The following is a 22,350-nucleotide window of genomic DNA, read 5'->3' as shown; positions in this document are numbered from 1 at the left end:
AGAGTTAGTGATGTTAAATACCTGCAACATTTTATTCCTGAAAACATCTTGATGTGAATAAATCATAAGCAACTGTATTGGTCAAAACAAAAGAAAAATTCAAAGGCTTCAGTACGGTAATATATTTATTAAAACCAACTAAAATGTCAGAAATGAGGTCGCTATGTTATATGGTGTGTTATGATCTTGCTCCATACTGTGGTTTCTGTTGTAATATTAAAGTATATAAAAGTATATAGCATACATATGACAGTATATATAGTACATATGAAAGTATATGTGGTACATAATTGGAATGAACTTCCAGAACAGCTTAGTTATTGAATCAACATTATTTGTTGTTCTTCAAGTCTAAAGGGTTGTGAGATTTAAAAAACTCAAATAATGTACATAATCTAATAACTAAAATGTATAACTGATTAATAACATTAACAACTCATTCAAAAGTGCCAATCTTATGTACAGAGACTACACTGTCCATTTTATTCTACAACAGCAGCAGAATAGTTAATTTTTCTCGAAACGAATATTAAAATCCAGACGAACTTTTCCTTGATCATGGTGTAACAGGCCAAGCCATGCCACAGCAGAAGCTTCTTATTGACATGACAACTGCCTCACTTTGCTCTGTCAGTCCTAATAAACACTCTGTTTTCAAAGCTTGGCATGAAGTAGAATTTAGTAGCCCTGGTGTCAGTAACTTTGTCTGATTGGTAACAAATTTCAATAGCATCACAGCAAAAAGCTGTGAGGGTTTCTTTCCAATTTTATAACAGAAGCACATGTGATTGTGTTACACTAAGCTTAGTTGTGATCCTATGCCCTCCCAGCAATAAATTAAAATAAATTTAACTTCCCAGTTAAAAAAATACTCTATAAACTGGGCAAAGGAAGTGCCTACATGGTTGCTACAAAGAGCAACTGTCCCAGTTCATCCAGCATAGCATCTCTGTAGTAGTTGTTGCTGGTGACTCCCTTGTATTTCTTTTTAGTTTGGGAGCTCTTTTGGGGCAGGGAATCATTTTCTCATTCTTTTTCACATTCCTTTGCTGTGTAAACCACTTTCTGAACTTTTTGTTGAAAAGCACTTTATAAATACAGGTGGACCTTGGCTACAACCGTGAATAACGGAACCACGGATAATGAGACATTGAGTCAATGAGACTCAGGGGGATAGGTTCCTGGAAGTGAAAAAAACCCTTTAAATAGCTTTAAAAGGCAAGAAATAGATAACATACTGTGCAATGCTGTGCAGGTCTCCAGCTGTCCAGCAATGCCTCACAAAAGCCCCAATTCCACCATTTCCCCACAAAAAATAGTGGGGCAGATTCCCCACTCCACCCCAAGAAAGAGCCACAAAATGGCTCTGCTCAGCAAAATGGTTGCCAGAGATTATCTCAGAGGTCATTTCCAGTCACCTAGGAACTGTGGATATGTGGTTTTTAACCATTTTAGGTTTGGTCTCCATTGCCCGACCGCAGATATGCAAAACCACAGGTGCTGGGACCTTGTGTGATGAGGTCCACTTGTACTCTTAATAACAACAACTGTTCCCACAGTGTTCCTGGCAAATCCATCACAAGCAACAATTAGAATGTCCACAATACATAGTTTAAGTTAGAACTAGCCTTCTTTTCTCACAGAGGGCTCTAGAACTACATACTTACTCCCTATTCCCTGTGGGGGAAGGGAGGCGGCAGCAAAACCAGTTAAGCAAAGTGTTAATGCTGTTTGGCTTTTATTACATACTACATTGTTTTTATGAGGTCTGTAAGCTGCCTTAGTGTCTTCAGATGGTGTCCGGAGAGGAGAGCTGGTCTTGTGGTAGCAAGCATGACTTGTCCCCATAGCTAAGCAGGGTCTACCCTGGTTGCATATTAATGGGAGACTAGAAGTGTGAGCACTGCAAGATATTCCCCTCAGGGGATGAAGCCGCTCTGGGAAGAGCAGAAGGTTTCAAGTTCCCTCCCTGGCTTCTCCAAGATAGGGCTGAGAGAGATTCCTGCCTGCAACCTTGGAGAAGCCGCTGCCAGTCTGTGAAGACAATACTGAGCTAGATAGACCAATGGTCTGACTCAGTATATGGCAGTTTCCTATGTTCCTAAAAGTGTGAGCACTGTAAGATATTCCCCTCAGGGGATTGAGCCGCTCTGGGAAGAGCATCTAGGTTTCAAGCTCCCTCTCTGGCTTCTTCAAGATAGGGCTGAGAGAGATTCCTGCCTGCAATCTTGGAGCAGCCGCTGCCAGTTTGTGAAGACAATACTGAGCTAGATAGACCAATGGTCTGACTCAGCATATGGCAGCTTCCTATGTTCCTAGATGTAAAAAATAAAATACATAAATACACTCCCTAATCCTAGTTATCTATGGAAGGCAAAAATATGCTGAGATATCACAATAATTATTCCACCCTTTCTTCCACACACCATGCAAATCTGCTAGGAAGAGCCAACAGGACCTCCAATGTTACCGGCTTCCTTAGTCCCCTGGCTTGCCAGACCTTTCTCCTTTTTGATGGCCTCCTCATCACTTCATGATGTGCACAGCTGCATCAGTTACATTCCCATCTGCCATGCACAGAGGAAGCTTGGAAATACAACAGTGGCAATTTACATGGAAACAGCTGGTTTACCACTGGTCCCTACTGCTGTTGTAGTTCTCATGTGTAGTCTACAGCTCATCAGTGGAGAATATCTTTGCTTCTGTGCACATTGAATGGCTTCCTGGTTGCCTGTGGGAAAAAGAAAGGGCATAAGAATAGTAATGAATCGTAGGTACCAGCCACAACAGACAAATCCAGAAGCTAGGTATTCATCAGATGTTGCAAATCAATTCAGGTACTAAATGATTTGTACCCAAATCTACCTGTTTTGGGAGATTTGTGGACAAAAATCGCCCTGTGCTAGCTGGCCAGATTCGAGTCCAAAACAAATCACCCAGATTTTGGACCTGAAAAATTTATCAATTTCAGAGCTCCATTTTGTGGTGATCTCTCTTGCTGTCTCCATTTTGTGTCAGGAATTTTTTTTGAAAATCCCACTCTCCCAAGCTTCAGATGGGTGACTAACAATGTGCAATGATTGACAGCAATCCCGCCCCGCCCCCCGGTTCCAGATTGGCTCATTTCCATTCAAATTTTGTGTTGCCAGGGATGACTGACCCTGCATTGACTAGGGAAAGGGTCAAAGAAAGGACAAGGGTGGGGGTAGTTCGAAGGAGGGATTTCCAAATATACTTAAGGAGGCAGCCAGCCAGCATTCTGCCTATCTGCCTTGTGGGAGAGAGAGAGAGAGAGAGAGAGAGAGAGAGAGAGAGCCAGCCAGAGGAACTTTGCTTTGCCTTGCTTGCCCGCTGCCTGGACTGGATTATCTCCTTTTTGTTCCTGCTTGAGGAAAAGAGAAGAGAATTTTTTCTGCTGCTGAGAGAATCACTGCCTGCACCTGCTGTCTGTGAGAATTGATTTGGGAACAACATGATTTGTACCTGAATCTACCTGTTTCTGGAGATTTGTGGACAAAACAAGTTGCCCCTGTGCTAGCTGGCCAGGTTTGGAACCAAAACAAATTGGGGGTGATTCGATTTGGGTATAAATTGAATTGAAAAAAATTGATTCGTGCACATCCCTATTGCTGAGTATGTGAGAAGGGGTATAACACCTAGGTCTTAATATATTCTGCATGCTTCACCTAGGTTTCCCAGACTCCCATGTCAGTTCCCTTGTCAGAAACATAACATTAATGGAGAGAGAAGATTGTCAAGGAGAAATAATGCTACGATTAAGGCAATACTCACTCATCCCATGGAGGGAGTTACACTGAATCCCAGTCTGTCGTTGCTGATATATCTGTCTCTTGTGCCTTGATTCTGATCCTGCAAGAAAGAACAAGTCAGCTGTATAGCACCAGCAGTGCCTATAAGTGAAGTGGAATGTTTTGTGCTCACCCATGAAGACTGTGTGCCCACTTGCCTTCCCCAGTGAATGATGGTAGTTTATCTTAATCTGGAGGAAAAACTGGATGAAAATGCAATAAATAAAAATGGAGGTAGCGTCATTAGCAAACAGCATACTCACCCTGTGTCATCTATGTGAAGGATGCTGCTACTACAACAACCTGTTGAATAAAGGAGGGTTGTTAAGCCAAAACACAGTTTCTTCACATTGCAGGACTAGGGGAGGGACACTCTGAGCCAGAGCTCTTTGAGTGCTCTATTTGTGTTGGAGTGAATGGGGAAAGAGGGAGGGAGGATATTCAGTAGTCCCACTGTGAGGCACAGCCTCCCCCATCCCCCCACCCTGGCTTCTTGCTCACCTGTTTTGCCGTTCCTTGAAGAAGTGGAGCTGTGGTTCCTGGTGGGCATGTGTGTCTGGAGTTCCAAGGCACAGGACCTGTAAGGGGTCTGATAACGCTTGTGTCATCCATCTGCCTAGTCTACTGTGTTTTTCAGTCTTGGCTGCTAGTTGGTTGTGTTGAGCACTTGTGTCAAGTGCTCCAAATGTACAAAGTGTCCTTGTACTAAAGTTCTCCATCACTCCAAGCAGCCATTTGTGCACTTCTACATTCATGGTTCTACAGATATGGATATAGAATGATGCAGCCCCAGGCTACAGGACTAGTCTTGCTATGCAAAATATATTCTCTCACTGTAGTTTATAAACTCTTGGTGCTGTGCTGTGCTGTGACCAACTAACTCAGTAGTCAGACTTTCATCTCCAATGTGGTGATGGAGAAGGATTTGGTGTCTTGGATTTTCATCAACTTATTTTGTTTGAATTTTACACTGACAGGGTAGGCAGAGCCAAGGTTCTGGACCAACCTGGGATTTCTCTGATCTTCTCCCAACTCCACTCATTGTCCTCCCTCACCCAGTGTAGTTACAATATCATAACACTTACATCAACATTATGCCAGTATAGCAGCATAGCATAGTGGTTAGAGTGTTGGACTAGAACTAGAAAGAGCCAAGTTCGAATCCCCATTCAACCATGAAACACACTAGGTGACTCTGGGCCAGTCATGTATCTCTCAGCCAAACCTATCTCACAGGGTTGTTGTGAGGATAAAAATACCGTATTTTACGGACTATAAGACGCTACGGACTATAAGACGCACCTTAATTTTAATCCACTTTTTCAGAGTTTTAACATATTAAACTGTTAAAACATATAAGACGCTCCTGAATTTTGGCGGATATTTTTCGAGGAAAAAAGTGAGTCTTATAGTCCATAAAATACGGTAATCATGTGCACAGCTCTAAGCTCCTCAGAGAAAGAGCAGGATACAAATGTAAAAATAAATAAAGAATAAAATAAACGTTATGTAACTGTCATACTGATGCAATGCCATCACTACTTCACTACACACCAGGATAACTTACAGGGATTTAGTAGCAATCCTATCCTTGTTCAACCAGTGTTACTTGAGGATAATGTTGTGTGCTTTGTTATTTTTACTTGACAATTTGTCAGTTTTAAACCTTGCCTCGTGTGATGTTTTGGATGTTTCTGTTGTATAGATCATATTGTTTAGTGTTTGCATTGTTTACTGTAAACCCTCAGAACATACAGCCAAGGAGCAGGACATAAAATGTCCTTAAAATAGTTTTTGATCTTAGACGAAAACCATCTACTATAAAATATATTTGATTGTGGCATTTGAAAATGTTAACCAGCTTACAGTGTGTGTGTGTTTGTTTGTGTGTGTTGCTCTGAATCTTTTCAGAATTCAAAAGGGTATCCAATTAGAAAAGGCCATCAGAATCAGTTTTCCAGAAAAAATTAACAGTATTATTCCATCAGAATTGTAAGCTAGCTACTATTCGGAAAGGAAAGGTTGTGATGTCGAGTCAGCTCCTGACGACCACAGAGCCATGTGGTTTTCTAGTTAGAATACAGGAGGGGTTTATCCATTGCCATCTCCCGCGCAGTATGAGATGACGCCTTTCAGCACTTTCCTATATCGCTGCTGCCCGATATAGTAGTTTCCCATATTCTGGGAAACACACCAGCAGGCATTCAACCAACAGTCTCCTGCTCTCTTGGCAGGTTACTTCCCTGCTGCGACATTAGGTGGCTAGCTAATACTTACAGTACATTCCTTTTTTCAAGCTTGAATATACACTCTCTCTCTTTTTAAAAAATGTGCATAGAAACACACACTGGGGCTTAGATCTGTCTGGCACAACAACTTTGGCCCTGAAAGCTGTTCTCCCTTACATTCCTCATATATAGATTATTCTACACAGAAATGCATATTTCACCTATTCTAAGGCACCTTCACCTATTTATATATTCTAGGGCTGATTCATGGCATTCAAAACAGATGCCATGACTAAGCACTAGCAACCCCCTGGCACAAATTAAGCCTTGCATGCACTTTTCCTGGAGCACAAAATAATGGGGACTTAAGAACACACAACTACCATTTAAATCTCCATCATTCGCTCGTGGTGAAGGATATTTCTCTTTCATTTCCATTTTGGAAGAGGTTCTGCTTTATATTATTTCTCAACTCCATTAACATTTCATAATGCCCCAGTACTTTACTTCTCAAGTATATGGTCCAAATGCACATTACACATATTTAACCAAGCCTCATTTTTCACTGCACACATATGGTTTACAATAATCTCTGGTATTACAAAGATGAATGTTTATTACATCACACCACTATAAATCTGAAAGAATTGCACCTAACAGAATTAGCATGTTAACAGAATGTACTAGCTGTGACAGCTGCATTAATCCGGAAATCAAAGAGTAAATATTAAAGACACTAAATATGAAATCGAGAAATGTCTACATGTTTGGAATAACATAACAACATCGGTAGATCTCATGGCAAATCTATCACATAATTTTAAAATTCAGTATAACATGACTGGGAGTCTCTCACTTTTAGTCCCATCATTAGAGCATTTGCATTGCAAGAAGATCTTTACAAGTCAAAAGGCATTGAACCTTTGTTAGATCACCTGTAATATTTAGGCTATATGGGAAATACCCATAGGTTTTCTATTCTGAAACAGACACAACACTATGAAGCTGAAAAAGACTGGGAACGTTTAATTTTATTAGAGGTTAACACATAGTCCAAAAGAGGCCACTAACTCCAGACATACGGCAATTCAAATGTAATTTAACACCACCCACTATAAAATGTTCAGCTATTCTTACATTCAGATCTATGCAATATCTAGGATTCAAATATTTGGCAGTACCATAAAAAGATTTGTGGCAATGTAATACATGTGATTACCTTTATCAGATCCAGACAACATAAGAATAAATAGATGTTCCACCAGTAAAATAATAATCTTAAGCAGAGCAGAGTCAAATTTCTTTCACTCTGGTTATTGAAGTTCAAATCATAAAAGTGTCAGGATGACTGTAACTAACTCTAAAATCATTTATACCAAATCCTAAACTAATAGCTTACACTATGACATGCTTTATGTAGAAGGTTTAGTTTGGTACCCTACTCGGGACTTGACCTTTTGTTATAAATTAAATAGAAATCAAAAGATGTCTATATAAGTCCATTCATATAGCTTGCATTATTTGCTTGATTGGCAGTGAGTCTCAGGCAGAAAAGCCCTGCTACTTGAGACTTTAACTGGAGATGACAAGGACAGAACCTGGAACCATCTGCATGGAATGCAGGTGTTCTACCACTGAGTTACAGACCCTCCTTTAAAGTTTTAACAGAATAAATGTTCACTTTACAGCTGTATACCAATGCCCTTCATCCAATACAGGGTGCCATGATAATACTTTTGCCAACCAGCAATTCCCTTTTGTCTTATGATGACAAGCATCATGGTATTATTAAACCAACCATGGTTGGAATCCAGAAGATTTCTCTATTGCAACTGAGAACATACCCTTCTTTATGAGGAAGACATCTGATCAGCTCTGATCAGCTGAATTAAATTTTAAAATACAAAAAAGGAATGCTTTGAATTTCTAAGGCAATTTAGAAGGAAGCAATGCATTTCAATGGCCATTTTCTGTCATTCATTTTAGTATGTCCCTGGGAAAAATCTCAGCTGCCCAGAAAATTAGAATATTACATGGAACCAAGAAGACAAGGATTGTAGAATAGAACAATATCGGACCTCTGAAAAGTATAAGCATGCATATGTATTCACTACTTGGTTTGGGCCCCTTTTGCAGCAATTACTGCCTCAATGCGGCGTGGCATGGATGCTATCAGCCTGTGGCACTGATGAGGTGTTATGGAAGACCAGGATGCTTCATTAGCGGCCTTCAGCTCTTCTGCATTGTTTGGTCTCATGTCTCTCATCCTTCTCTCGGCAATGCCCCATAAATTCTCTATGGGGTCAGGTCAGGCGAGTTTGCTGGCCAATCAAGCACAGTACACTGTATACTTTTCAGAGGTCCGATATTGTTCTATTCTACAATCCTTGTCTTCTTGGTTCCATGTAATATTCTAATTTTCTGGGATTGTGGATTTGGGGTTTTCATGAGCTGTACGCCATGATCATCACAATTATAACAAATTAAGGCTTGACTTATCTCGCTTTGCATGTAATGCGTCTGTCTCACATATCAGTTTCACCTTTTAATTTGCATTACTGAAATTAATGGACTTTTGCACGATATTCTAATTTTCCGAGTTTCACCTGTACAATGGGAATTTCAGGATACTGGCCATAGACTGAATAGTTTCTTGAGTTACAATAATGAAGCCTCACTAAATCATAGTTAATACAACCACACTGCATGAAAACTTTTCAGTATTTAAAAATAATAATATATGGTTGTGTAGTGATAGGCTTGAAGGAGAACTAGGTCTCAGAGCAACTGTTTTGAAGGTGGGCCTCTCCACATAAGGAAGAAAGCCCGAGAGAATCAAATCCCTGTGGCCCAATCCAGACAGAAGGGCAGGGTTTACTGGACAACAGCCTATAGAGAAGTAGGGGGCGGTTGTGTTAGAGTTCATGTATTCCCTGGAGGCCTCTGAGTGAGATCTGATCAGCAACTACCAGGACAACAGGTGTCTAACAGCCTTGGGCTGAGAATCAGTGGAGTTCCTTACTTGGAAATAAGGTAGGATGGATAGGGACCATTTTAGCTAGACATGTTAGAGAATTTATTTTTGTTTAAGTGCTTGGATCTGACTGCATAGTCCTTGTAGTTCCTGGCAAAGGGTTTTACTTAAATGGAAGCAGCTATTGTTGATGCCTTTATAGTTTTCTTTATCATTCAGTTATTAATAGTTTATTGATGTTGTTAAAGACTGTTACTCCTTATTGGGCCCTGCCCTAGTCACACCCTCCTGAAGGCCTAAGACTGCTCAAGCCTTTCTTGTAGGGAGAGTTTTTCCACTTTACTCTCCCAGAATATTGCCTTGGAAGGGTGAACTTGTTCATATTAAACAGTGGATGGTGGCAGCCTACCTGGGCCTCCTCAAAGCTAGAGGAGGGATTTTGTATTCTCGCCTGGGCCCTGCCTTTTAAACTTTCATTCCACAATATTTTCTTAACATGTATCTGCGTTCCTATTCTCATTGCAATGTTCCACTGTGCCATTTTCCCAGGGCATTAAGAAGGTGAATACTCCCTAGATTAGACTTTGTAGCAAAGATGACATGTCAGACCTTAAAGGTCAAGGTCAAATACAAGATGTTGTCTCTTCTCAAGAGATCTTTCTTGGGTAGGAGCAAGTGGAAGAACCTTACGACACCAGCAGCTGGACAGCTGCCCTCAGACCAACCCCAGGACATACCTCTTAACAAGAGCACACTAATTGCCAAGCTGCAGAATGGTCTGTCGATTTACCTTGACATCAGAATCTCTGAGAAGCTGAGACTTCACTCTACCTACTCTCATTCAGGGGATGAGCAGCAACAAATTAGTGCATTTTATTTTCTTAACATTTTTTATAAAACTAACTAAAACAGTGCTGAATATAAAGCAGCTATAATAACCACAGGTTCAATCTTTTATATTAAAGACCAACTAGCTTGACTCGCACAGAGCATCTGTGCGGTAGTTTACTTACTTTTAGGGGTTTAGTTGGGAGAATTCAATTGGTTGGTTGTTTCTTCTACATTCCCCCCGCCTCCTTCCCCAGTCTTTCTTCCTGCCCTCCCTCCCTCCGCCTCCTGCCCCAGTCTCGCTTCTTGCCCTCCCTCCCCGTTCCTCTCCTGACCTGGCTCAAACAGGTGCTGGGGCTTTGCCCCTCCCCTTCCTGATCTGGTCTCCTTCAACAGGCACCGGGGCTTCGCCCCTTCCCCTCCCAACCCAGCCTCCACCGCCAGCCCGCTTCCCCAAGCAGGCCACCGCCAGCTGCACGCTTCCTAAGCGGTCAGCCGCCTTGCCACCAGCTTCCCCAAATGGCCCACTGCTGTGACAAGTGGTGTCAACTGGTACCCAGCCAATCCGGGGTCTCCGGGGCTCAGCCAATCAGCTGAGTGCCAGGATGCACTCTCCACCACACATCAGGACGGGCACGTCTACGAGAATTAAATATATAGATGCCTTTTAAAATAAGCATATCTTCTACTCCTTTCACAGGAGATGATACTTTTATCAGTCTTCCAAAGGATGGCCATATCAAAGTTAGGCAGCACTGAGAATACTTATCCACATACATGTCATACATAATTATGACAGCAGTATCAAGAATCTGTTCTTGGCATTGCATATAAATCATGAAGGAAGGGATACAGACGTTAGTGATGTTGGGCCTCAGCCATTTAGGAATTTAAGATCCTAAGCCAGCACCTTGAACTTGTACATGAAAGAAATATCACACAAACTAACTTGTTTCTGTTGCCTGCCTACAATTAGAAGAACAGTTTATTTGTTGTCAAGCACACAAGGGCCATAATACATGGCTAGTGGGAGCATTTTACTTGATGGGTCACAGTCATGAAGGTGTTTTGTAGTAAAATGCTCTTGTTAGAATTACAGTCTTTTCATTACAGTAATTTCCATCCATATGGACAGGTATGTGACACTGAAATATGCTGCTAAGAAATGAAATCAGGCATGAAAAAGCACTTTAGAGATTCAGATCCATTTATTACATTATTTTCAACTTCAGATATAAAGCAAAAACAATCACTCCTTTCATGTTTTTGTGCCTTCCTGGTGAACTGACAGCTACCTACGCTCACTCCTATTAGAACACATAATCCTCGTGATCATATCTGAACCATATGAGCTGTTGCTACAAGCCCAAACACAAGTTATACATGCCGGCAACTATATAGAAATACATCGGCCACCTAGTCTGCATGCCTTTGACTTTTATTCTATTCCAATTAGTGCTACATAGAATAACCAGTGCAGTCGACAACCCCTTCCTCAAAAAGCGTAAATGAAACCTGCAGCAGCCACTGCAATAAATGAAAGTACAAATAAAATGCCTGCTCTTATTTCTTCTTTCTAATTACAGTACTAAGAGTCCAAAGAGTAAAACTACCTGGGGGCTGGGAAGTCTGATTTACAAGAGCAGATCTTGGCACAAGGGTCTACTGTATTAGCAAGAGGACTTGCATTTGCAGGGTTTGATTTAATAAGTCATTATCCCTGGAAAACACAATCTACTAAAACTTCCTAAAAAAACAATGAATGGAGTGGAAATCAGAGCAAACATGAGGTTTGTCTGTTTTAGGATTTTTTCATACATATATTACCAGCACACAAAATTTTCATTTTCTAAATTTTTATCTGTAACATTATAACATGATTAGGATTTTTTAGGAAGGATATGCAGATATAAGATATCCTTACTTAAAGAATATTTAGGTATTTTCCCCCAGTATGGCAAAAGTAAACACTGATAAAATGAACAAATAAAATGAAAAAAAAATATTTTCTAGCTTAACCCATTAAGGGCTATATGCTTTTGTACAACATATTCCCTAAGAATGGTAAAATCTAAAAGATGTGTATAAAACTACTTGATACTGGAAGACAAAATGAATCTTGCTGTATAGAGACAAGAAGTATAGTCATAATTACAGGCATAAGATTCTGCCACTCCCTGCCACAGTATGCAGCGTGTGTGTGTGTGTGTGTGTGTGTTGTGCCCCTGGCCCTTGAGACAGACACTGGGGCTGCCATCTTGGCTCCCATGCCATGTGTTGTGGACCAGCCAATGGGAGCTTGGGAGCAGTTGCATAAGTGGCCAGTTCCCATCATTCTCTCTCAGTTTCTTCAGACTGAGCACCCTTCCCTCTCATCCCACTTCAGTGAGGGTTGTCTGGTCACCTTCAGGGGCCAAGTAGGATTTTTTTTGGGTCATGCCTAATTGGCCTTGTTGTGGCCTTTTTTTTACCTACTTCTCACTGAAGTTGATTATAGGGTTGTTATTACATGTTTGGTCACTTTGCCAGTGAGTGTGGGTCAATATAGGTTTCTTGATCAGTGTCTGACTGGAGGAGCATTTAAGGTGAGTGGGCAAGCTGAGGAACAGCCCTTGCAGGATTTGTGGTCCTTGAGCTGGGATCCACCCCTACTTGGAGGCTGTCTGGCACCCACCACTCAGAGTTTTGCAGACTGAGTGGGTGGGGCTGGCCGGCCTCCCCTCAGAGGGGTTAACACCTTGCAGTTGCTATGATGTCCAGATTTTGTCTGGGCTGAATTAACACCCAGTCTTTTGCCCAGTTCTGGGTGGTCTTCCTTATGAAGCTGACCCTTAGTGGGGTACCCACACTCTAAATTGGTATGCCTCATTGCAGGTTATGTAATATTAACTAATAAATGTGGCCCTAGTTCATCCATTCACATGTATCTTGTCTTTATTGGGCCTGGGTGTGCAATGAGCACTTACAAGGCCAGTGCAATTGTATGACACTGGCCCAGAATGTATCAGGCAGACTTTTAACCGGTAGGATGTTACTCCTGCACCCTTTGGTTTCCGCTGTCAACCCAGGAATCTGGTTTTAATCTTTCAAATCTTTAATGGATTTGGCCCTGGTTATCTGAAGCAGTGGTTCTTCCAATATGATATCTCTGCATACTCTTAACCTCACCCAAAATTGCTATATTGAATCCCCACTAACTAAAGCATGGCAGATGGTCACCTCTCAGTTGTGACACCCAATTTACACTACTCTTTATGTATGTATAAAATATAATGTATTTTATTTAAAAGCAATGCCTTCAGTTCTTCAAACAGACAGAACAGCTTCCATTTAATTACAATAATTACAATCATTTCTATACCATTTCCAACAATCTAATCTTCAAATATCCATCTCTAGAGAGCAAAACGTGAACAATTTCATACTGAAAAATCACTGATACTACTACTTCAAAAAATCACTGATACCCAAGACCTAGTCCACTTAAATCTACAAACCTTTTCAGTGTCACTTCTCTCTACCAAGGTAGATAGATCCCCACCTTTTAAAACGGCTACAGTTGTATACCTGCCAACATGTCCCTATTTTGAATGGGAAAATAGGAACATGTTGGCAGGTACGCAGTTGAAGACTTTTCCTAACATTACCTTAAAGGCAAGGGAGCCTCTGCAATGTGAAGCTCTGACAAGGGCGAGGGGGTCACACACTGTAGTGGCTCCCTTGCTGCTAAGATGCTGCTGTCATTGTTAAATATGTATAATGTCAGAATGGTCCCTTAGAGTTTCCATAGGAACAAGTTCAGTTACAATGAGAGGTGGCCCTCATTATTTGTGAGGGTTTTGTTCTCAGCTGTAAGCAGGAATACAGAAACTGTGAATAATGAAACCTTACCCCTATGGGAATCTAGGGGTTAGGTTCCCCCCCACACACACACACGACTAAAAATTGGAGGGTGTGTGTGTGTGTGAGCATAAATAAGAGAAATAAAGTACTCTACCTTGCTCTTCAGGTCTCCAGCAATGCTCCCCAAACTCCCAATTCCTCGAATTTTAGCAAAACATCATGGGATTATTTTTTTTAAAGACACGAAACCAGACACCAAAAATAACTCCAGAAGTCATTTCTGGTGGCCCTGAAGTCAGAATTTTTGTGGATAGACAACAATTGCCTATTTTTGTACCCACAGATATGGAAACCAGATCTGTAAGACCTCATTGAGGATACACGAAACCACGGTTGCTGAAACCTCGGATAATGAGGGCTACCTGTATTCAAATTAGGTAAAACAATGACCAAGATAAATAAAACTATGTGGTAACTTTGAGCAGTTTAACTCCACTACCTTAGCATAATCATATAATTTGTTTATTCTAAATGCATTCAATTTGAATATTCTAGTTTAGAGCTCTTTCTTCCTCTCTCTTTGAAATCTCCCAATTTAATCTAACCATCATCTATGCCTTGAAAGTTAACAATTTGCAATGTAGTATCAAATATTAATACTGTATTTACCTTAATCCGAGTCTAGGTTTCCCCCCACATTTTTTGATATTACAAATTGGGAGGTTGTCTTAAATTTAGAGTCCTGTTCCTTTTGAGTAAATGCAGGTATAACCTGTATTTAACCTCTGTTTTAAGGGGTTCATCTTACATTCAGTCATCTTCGATTTGGGTAAATATGCAGATTGCCAACATTGACCTTTAATTTTTCAACTGTAATTTTATTTTTCAAAGAAACATTCAAACTTTGACTTTTGAATGTCAGAAGATTTTCAAAAAACCTAACAGCTAGTGTGTATGTACTTGTCAGTAGCATTTTACATGAGGTAAAGAAACTCCTATAAACGAGACTGATTCTTATTTTAATCACTGTGCAAACAAGGCAGACATGAAAACTGATGTTAAAGTACAAAACCATATGATACTCTAAATAAATGCTACTACTTATGGTGACACACCTCCTCAAGTCTGTTATCTTTGAATCTATCCATATCCAATGCACCTAATATTTATGCCAAACAAACAAAAGGGTGGCTTTATTATTTAGGGAGAAAAGAGACATACAGGCAGATATGTATCAAATTCTTTGCAATTTGAATTTTTACTCTTTCTTCAAAACAATCCACAATGTGATATGTGCAGGGGACAGCAAAGTGCTCATTAATTTTTGTTGGCCTCTTCACATTCTCCTCTTCCCGAGTCTTCTGGGAGGAAATGTGCTAGGGAAATGAATCCTCCTTCTCTATGCAATCCTCCTTAAAATCTATAAAGAGGAAAGATATATGACTTATTATTCTAGCACATTTGAAACTCACAATCCACTCTCTAACTATTCACACTCTGATCATCAATAATCTGCCTAATTCATGTGTGCCAATGCAGCAATCCAAGGATACAGCAACAGCACTATACTTCTATCAAAGACAAAGTAACACATGCCAAGGAACTGCAGTCATACCTGCCTTATTACAATTCTTTCGGCTGAGGATCATTAATTCCCTTTTCATCCTCTTCTCTTCTAGAAATGCAATTCCTAACAGATGATATAGTATTTTATCTGCAAGAGAAACAGAAAGAAAACTAAACTGATGTTCAATTCACATCTTGTTCCTCCATCTTCCACCCACTCCCTTCAAGAATGATTGCAGAGAAACTGAAAAGAAAAATATATGATAAAATCACTTAGATGGCGGGGGTCGAGGGGATGAGAAAACAAAAATATTTTTGTTGAATATTGTGATTTATTTGATGAAAAACAACACAACATGAAGGCAACTGAATAGTAATTCAATCAACTAGGCAAAACTTACCACAAGAGGTCTTGTAGCAACTTCTGTGGCTCTGGCCACGATCCATACCCTGTGTTCATTGGCTGGAGTTTGCCTCTGTATATCTGTACCCATCTCCTCCACCCACAACACAGCTATTGAATAAATATGTATATTGTATACCAAAACCATTTTTGTTGATGGTAACAATCACCTGTCAATTTGAAGAACAGCATGAAATCAGGTCCAAATTTTCACAAATAAATTAGCTCCAGCACCTACTGGAGCTGAACAACAATAAATAAAAATTTCTTGCATGTTTTTAATTTGTAGCTTCAACAATTTTGCTCTGTACAGCAAATTAATGAAATGATATTCAACCACTAGCTCACATCCAGACTAACAAAGAACTGGTGCTACGAGAGCGCTGTCATTTCCCCCCACCCTACACTTTATTTTTACTTTAGATTCTGGTTTACTTTAGATTCTGTACATTCTGGTTTTCTAAAATAAACACAATCTCACTTTTTATTACTATAATCTGTGCCTGGAGATAAAAACATATTCTACACTATTAATAAATTTAGGATAAACTGCACTTCTGATCATGAAGATGAGTTTTAATGTAGTCCTGCTTGCTACAGTCCTCATGGGACTGTATCATTTTAGAATGGAGATGTAGAACTACATGTGTCAATATTAGTGCACATCAAAAACTCAAACAACTAAGCACATTAGGGATGAAGATTCCAGCTTAACCTCCTCCTTAAAAGGCATAAGAAGAACATAAGAACAGCCTGTTGGATCAGGCCCAAGAACTACATAGTCCAGCTTTCACAAAGTGGCCCACCAGATGCCATTGAGAACCCAACAGCAAGAGGTAAGGACATGCCCTCCCTTTCTGCTGTTGCTCCCCTACAACTAGTATTTAGAAGTAGCTTGCCTCTGAGGCTGGAGATGGCCTATAGTCACCAGACTAGTAGCCACTGATAGCCTTTTCCTCCATGAATTTGTCTAAACCACTTTTAAAGCCATCCAAGGTAGTAGTCATCACCACATCCTGTGGCAGAGAATTCTATCGATTAATTAAGTGCTGTGTGAAAAAGTACTACCTTTTATTGGTCCTAAATGTCCTGGCCTTCAGTTTCATGGTTCTAGTATTGTGAGAGCAGTTGCCAACAGTCATGTAGAAAAATTGAGAACATCAGATAGAGTTAGGAAATGTTTTTTGTCTGAAATAATGGAAGACTCTTTGGTTAAATAGAGCAGTAGTCTTTTGCCAGTGAGATGCAAGGGATTCAACCTTGGACTTTTAACATTAAAAACATATACCATACCCATCCATATGTGCTGTCTGTCTACCCCTTAGTTCCTGCACTTAAAAGCAGGACCTGCTCTTCCCTTTTCTAAGGTTGTTCTGTCCCACAGAATGCTTAACTATTTGCAGTGTATAAAACATAACTCATTACTTTATCTAAAGTGATTTTTGTTGCTGGAAACAGTCAGAAACTCAATATTTTATGTTCATAAATATTTTAAGAACAGGAGTAAAGTGTCCCATTGAGTCGATGTTGACTCCTGGCGACCACAGAGCCCTGTGGTTGTCTTTGGTAGAATACAGGAGAAAGTTACCATTGCCATCTTCCACGCAGTATGATGCCTTTCAGCATCTTCCTATATCACTGCTGCCAGATATCAGTGTTTTCCATAGTCTGTGAAACATACCAGCAGGGATTTGAACCAGCAACCTCTGGCTTGCTAATCAAGTCACTTCCTCACTGCGCCATTAGGTGCAACAGAAGTACATGCGTCTAACCCTCCTTGATAAACCCTATAGAAGTTTTGAACACTGTTTGCATAGCTGTAAGTGCAGTCTATGGACAAGAAGGCCTCATTTTTTATTCTAGCTTTAAAATCTTTGAAATCCAAAACATGGATATGCACAGATTTAATTTGTATTACTAGTATTATAAAAACTGAGTATGGTTTTTTAAAGAATTAAATATAACCTGAGATTTATTCTTCCTTCTATAATTTTCTGCTTTTGCTTCTATTCTTTCTGTGCCTTGTGGCAGTGCAGTGTTCACCTTCATAATGAACATCACATTGTAATCTTTAGCTTTCTTCCTGGTCTCTTCCCTTCAACTATTTGTAGTGCTCTCCTAATTATTCTTTAGTACACTTCTTCAATAGCACAATTTGTCGTTCTTCATCTTACTTATACCTTTTACTCTGCTACTTCGAACCTAGTCTTTTCCCATTAGCCTCTGTATCTGTCTTATCTTGCTCAGATAATAGCAATAATTTAAATTGTCCTGGTTGGACAATACATAGCTTCTTATGGCATTTCCCCCTTAATCAAAAATGTATAGTTATTGTGTAAGACAACATATGTGGCAATCACATCTACAGAATCAATGGTGTACAGCTCACAGCAGTGCTTCAACATCATCTTTTAAAGACACAAACAAAGCCATTAATAGTTCATTCCTATAGTCTGCTGCATCCAGTTTTCTTTACCTAGTTCTCCAACCCTTGTTCCCTGTGCTCTGTCAGCAGGAACCTTGACACTGCAGCAGAAGGAGCATTATCGATAGCCTCATACCTCATTAAAGGTAGCAAGTCTTCCACACAAGAAGCTCTCCGTGGGTACAGAGCTTGTCAAGAAGGTAACAGACCAAAACCCTTAAGGCTATCCCTCCCAGTTCTTATGTGTTAACATAACACTTAATAGGCATTGACAGACAGCCCTTTCCCACCTGTTGAGCTTAATATACCACTTTAAGTACCATGACACAAGCACATGCGAATATATTATATTCTACCTGCGTGTGTATACAAGTATACATGCATACACCACCTAATGTTGCAATCCTAAAGACATTTACTTGGAACTGCTATTGAAATTGATATGATTAGGCTGAAAGACATTTGCTCAATGCTATACATGCTTACACACAGCAGTAAATCCCACTGAGCTCAATAAGGCTTACTTCCAAGCATACGATTGCAGCCTTACTATGATTGTTAAGAGAAAGCTAGTGAGGGCTAATAGGGTTGTATCTGAGGATCCACAAATGAAAGAAAGTTCACAGAAAGCAACTTCTCCAGCTCTTCCTTCCCACAGTAGTCTCTTGCACCCTCGTAAAACCTTTCCTTAGGGTCAGGGGACCCTTAGAAATGGTGTGGGGTGGGTCAGCTGGGGCTGAAAATCAAGTTCCCATGAGTGGAGCTTCCTTATGGTTGCAGTTCTTAGGATACAACCCAACATATGACTGTCAGTTATTTCATAACTTAATGTAAACTAGTGTACACCAACTCACTACATCAAGTTTTCCTAGACAGTGGAGCAGTATTTACACTAATGGGTTTATTCAGATAAACACAGGATTATATCCATTTGAAGGACTAGGATAGTGCCTACAGAACATAATAAGTCTTTCTCTTGAGTGCTATAGTATTTTTGTTCATTTGCTGCCACAGACCAACATGGCTATTCTTCCAAAATGCAGACCAGTTTGTTAGAGGGGCTTACCAGGCTCTGAAAAGAGAATAACAGATACTTTATCACAGAGTCTGTAAACTCCTGCAGGCACTTTCCCCCTTGCATACAGGCGGGCCGCCCACACCTTCTGATTCCCTGACAGCTTTGCTTTGTGTAATTCTTTCAATCCTCTTGCATAATTTCCTTAGTTCTTGACAGCTATGCTTTGATTCTTGAAATTTTAATCTTCTTTGTTCTCATTAAATGTCACATAGCTAAAGATGTTTTCAACTGGTAATAATAGTGTGCTTGTAAGTGATGTGGGAACAAATGATCAAGTACATCGTCTTTATGTCCAAATGAAAATAAGTTGCCTTTTAACAAATAAAAGGATGCCAGGTTAAGCCAATATATGATAACATCAAAGTAAGTCAATAGATTGAGGATAAGAGACTGACCATTTAAAATAGGAAAAATCATTTTAATGTATGATCAGGGGCATTAATGCATTTGGGCTTTGAAGTCACAATGCAGCTCTATAGGGCTGCAAAAGAACTATCCAAAAGAGTGCAGGACAAACTTATTGGAATGGGGGGGGGGGGGACACACGGGGCGACAACTTTACATTGCTGTAATGGAATGTGTTCAGTATATTTAAGGATGCAATTCTTGATCCCATACCTTTTGTAAGAAGGTGGTGAAATGGAATCAAAAATGGCATTTTAAAATGTAGTAAGAAAGTTATTTTAGGCTTGCTTGGGCAAGTCATTTAATCTTCCTTTGCCCACTTTCATTTTAAAAGGAAAGCAATAATGTCCAGTTGTCTTCCAGTTGGAAGACTACTCTGTGAAGAGCAGACACAGCTGAGGAGGTGAGCAAGCTTTTCTAAACATCTAGCCTTTCCCCCCTCATACTAACTAACAGGAAGAGGGGAGATTTTCAGGGGCTGGTTTCTCTTTAAGGGGTAAGTCTTAATCTCTCTCTCTGTGTATGTTATTTGTCAGGGCTAGAATTTGCCAGGGCTAGCAAACTACAGCGTTTCAGTTTGCCCCTGCCTGGAGAGGGTGGAGTCAGCAAGGGCTGGGGGAGGCCCCACATTCCTTTGACATTCCTTTGACTCACATCCTGTGTCTCAGTCGGAAGACTACTCTCTACAGAAGAGGTGAAGGCCCAAGAGCATAGCGAACAGGACATAGGAGTTTTGAAGGAGTTTAGCGGGAAGTGGGGGGGGGGGGGAGAACCTGGAACAAGCCCCTGTGATCACAAGGAGCCTGGTGGAGAAGAGAACGTAAGTACAAATCCCTCCCTCATATCCCTAATATTTTTGGGAAAGGCTGTTTGGACAGTTAAATAGCTGACCATTAAAGCTAAGACCTATCCTTCTAATAGACTATCTAATAAACAGATAATAATAAACAGATAATAAACTACTTCTAATAAACTATCTCTAAATACTGTAAACAGCCAACAAAAACAGTATGAAGACAGAAAGTCAGCGGGGGAAGGGCACTTCCCAGTGTATTGCACAGAGTGCCACATGTATGACTATTCGTCCAATGGGCAGAAGTCATGGGTGTGTGCTCGGTGCAAGGAGCTCCTGGCTCTCAGGGAACAAATTCGTTCCCTTGAGACCAAGGTGGCGGATCTGGAGAAGCTCAGAGAGACAGAGAGGCATGTGGACGAGAACTTCAGGGATGTGGTAGAAGCATCCCACTCCAGGGCTGGTAGCTCCTCTGCTGTCAGGGAGAATGAAGATCTTGGGCAAGAAGGTTATCGGTCTGAGGAAGTGGGAAATGTTCCTTTAGAAGGGACCCCTTCCATGGATGATGAGCCCATATCCTATCGCACAGGGGATACTCCTCTGGGGAGTGGGGGCCTCCTTGTAGTGGGTGATTTGATCATTAGAGGTACAGAGAGATGGGTTTGTGACCCGTGTGTTGACTGCATGGTGACTTGCCTGCCTGGTGTGAAGGTTGTGGACATCACGCAGCATCTAGATAGGCTCTTAGGCAGTGCTGGGGAGGAGACAGCTGTCGTGGCACACGTCGGCACCAACAATGTGGGGAAATGTAGTCAAGAGATCCTGGAAGCCCAATTTAGGCTGCAAGGTAGCATATTGAAGTCCAGGACCCACAAGGTAGCATTCTCAGAAATGCTACCTGTTCCACGCGCAGGTACAGTGAAACAGGCAGAGCTGAGGGGTTTCAAAGCGTGAATGAGACATTGGTGCCGGGAGGAGGGGTTTAGATTTGTTAGGCACTGGGATACATTTTGGGGAAAGCAAGGCCTGTACAAAAGGGACAGGCCGCACTTGAACCAAGATGGAACCAGATGGCTGGCACTTAAAATAAAAAAGGTTGCAGAGCAGCTTTTAAAATGATGCCTAGGGGACAGCTGATGGGAGCTGGGCAGTATCCCGTTTGACAAAAGCAATCCTTTAAAGTGTTAGGGTGCAAAAGGATTCAGATAAAACAGAAGGCATAAAGATAAAACAGAACCACATAAAGAGCAGAAGGGAGACTGTGCCAGCTGGTCAAAGAGTCAAAAGAAAGATAGCATACATCAGGTGAGAGATTCAGTGTATAGGTGCTTATATGCCAATGCCAGAAGCCTCTTAGCCAAGATGGGTGAGCTGGAGTGCTTGGTTGCTAATGCAGAAATAGATATATTGGGCATAACAAAAACATGGTGGAACAGTGAGAACCAGTGGGACACTGTTATCCCTGGATATTAACTCTATAGAAAGGACAGGGAGGGGCGCCTTGGAGGTGGAGTAGCACTGTATGTTAAAGAAGGGATAGAATTTAGGAAGCTAGAAAACATAGGTGGACTGGAGTCCTCCACAGAAACCCTGTGGGTGACAATGCAAGGCCTGAAAGGGAACGTGCTACTGGGGATGTACGATTGCCCTCCGGATCAAAACACTGACAGTGACTGGGGATCAAAACACTGACAGTGACTGGGAGTTGCAGCAGGAAATCAGGGGGGCATCAAGAAGAGGCAGGGCTGTAATAATGGGTGACTTCAATTACCCACACACAGACTGGGTAAATTCACAGTTAGGTCATGACAAAGAGGTCAAATTTCTAGATACGCTAAATGACTGTGCCCTAGAACAGCTGGTCTTGGAACCAACCAGAGAGAAAGTGGCCTTGGACTGAATTCTGAGTGACACCCAGGACCTGGTGTGGGATGTCAGTGTTGACAAGCCTTTAGGGAACAGTGACCATAGTGCCATCAAATTCAGCATACATGCGAG

At 40.9% G+C, this 22,350-nt stretch overlaps 1 protein-coding gene and 1 long non-coding RNA gene across 29 annotated transcripts in view; one reads left to right on the top strand and one right to left on the bottom strand.

Moving 5' to 3' along the window:
* Positions 1–16,152, top strand: part of LOC128345032 (uncharacterized) — a 39,679-nt gene extending 23,527 nt beyond the window's left edge. Inside the window, exons 5-6 of one of the 3 annotated variants that reach the window (XR_008316218.1) lie at positions 14,026–14,119; positions 15,362–16,152. This is a non-coding gene — a long non-coding RNA (uncharacterized LOC128345032). Of the gene's footprint in view, positions 1–3,690; positions 4,743–14,025; positions 14,120–15,361 lie in introns of those variants that run through there. The other 2 variants (XR_008316217.1, XR_008316219.1) reach the window with 2 other exon arrangements.
* The window catches only part of ERC2 (ELKS/RAB6-interacting/CAST family member 2), a 1,070,068-nt gene that overhangs the window by 730,159 nt on the left and 317,559 nt on the right, over positions 1–22,350 (bottom strand). The gene's annotated exons all lie outside the window — the stretch shown is intronic.

This window comes from Hemicordylus capensis, chromosome 2 (assembly GCF_027244095.1).
Source record: "Hemicordylus capensis ecotype Gifberg chromosome 2, rHemCap1.1.pri, whole genome shotgun sequence".
NCBI classification, from domain to species: Eukaryota; Metazoa; Chordata; class Lepidosauria; order Squamata; family Cordylidae; genus Hemicordylus; species Hemicordylus capensis.
Note: the sequence above shows the minus strand (reverse complement) of the source record. Positions and strands in the feature narration are given on the sequence as shown.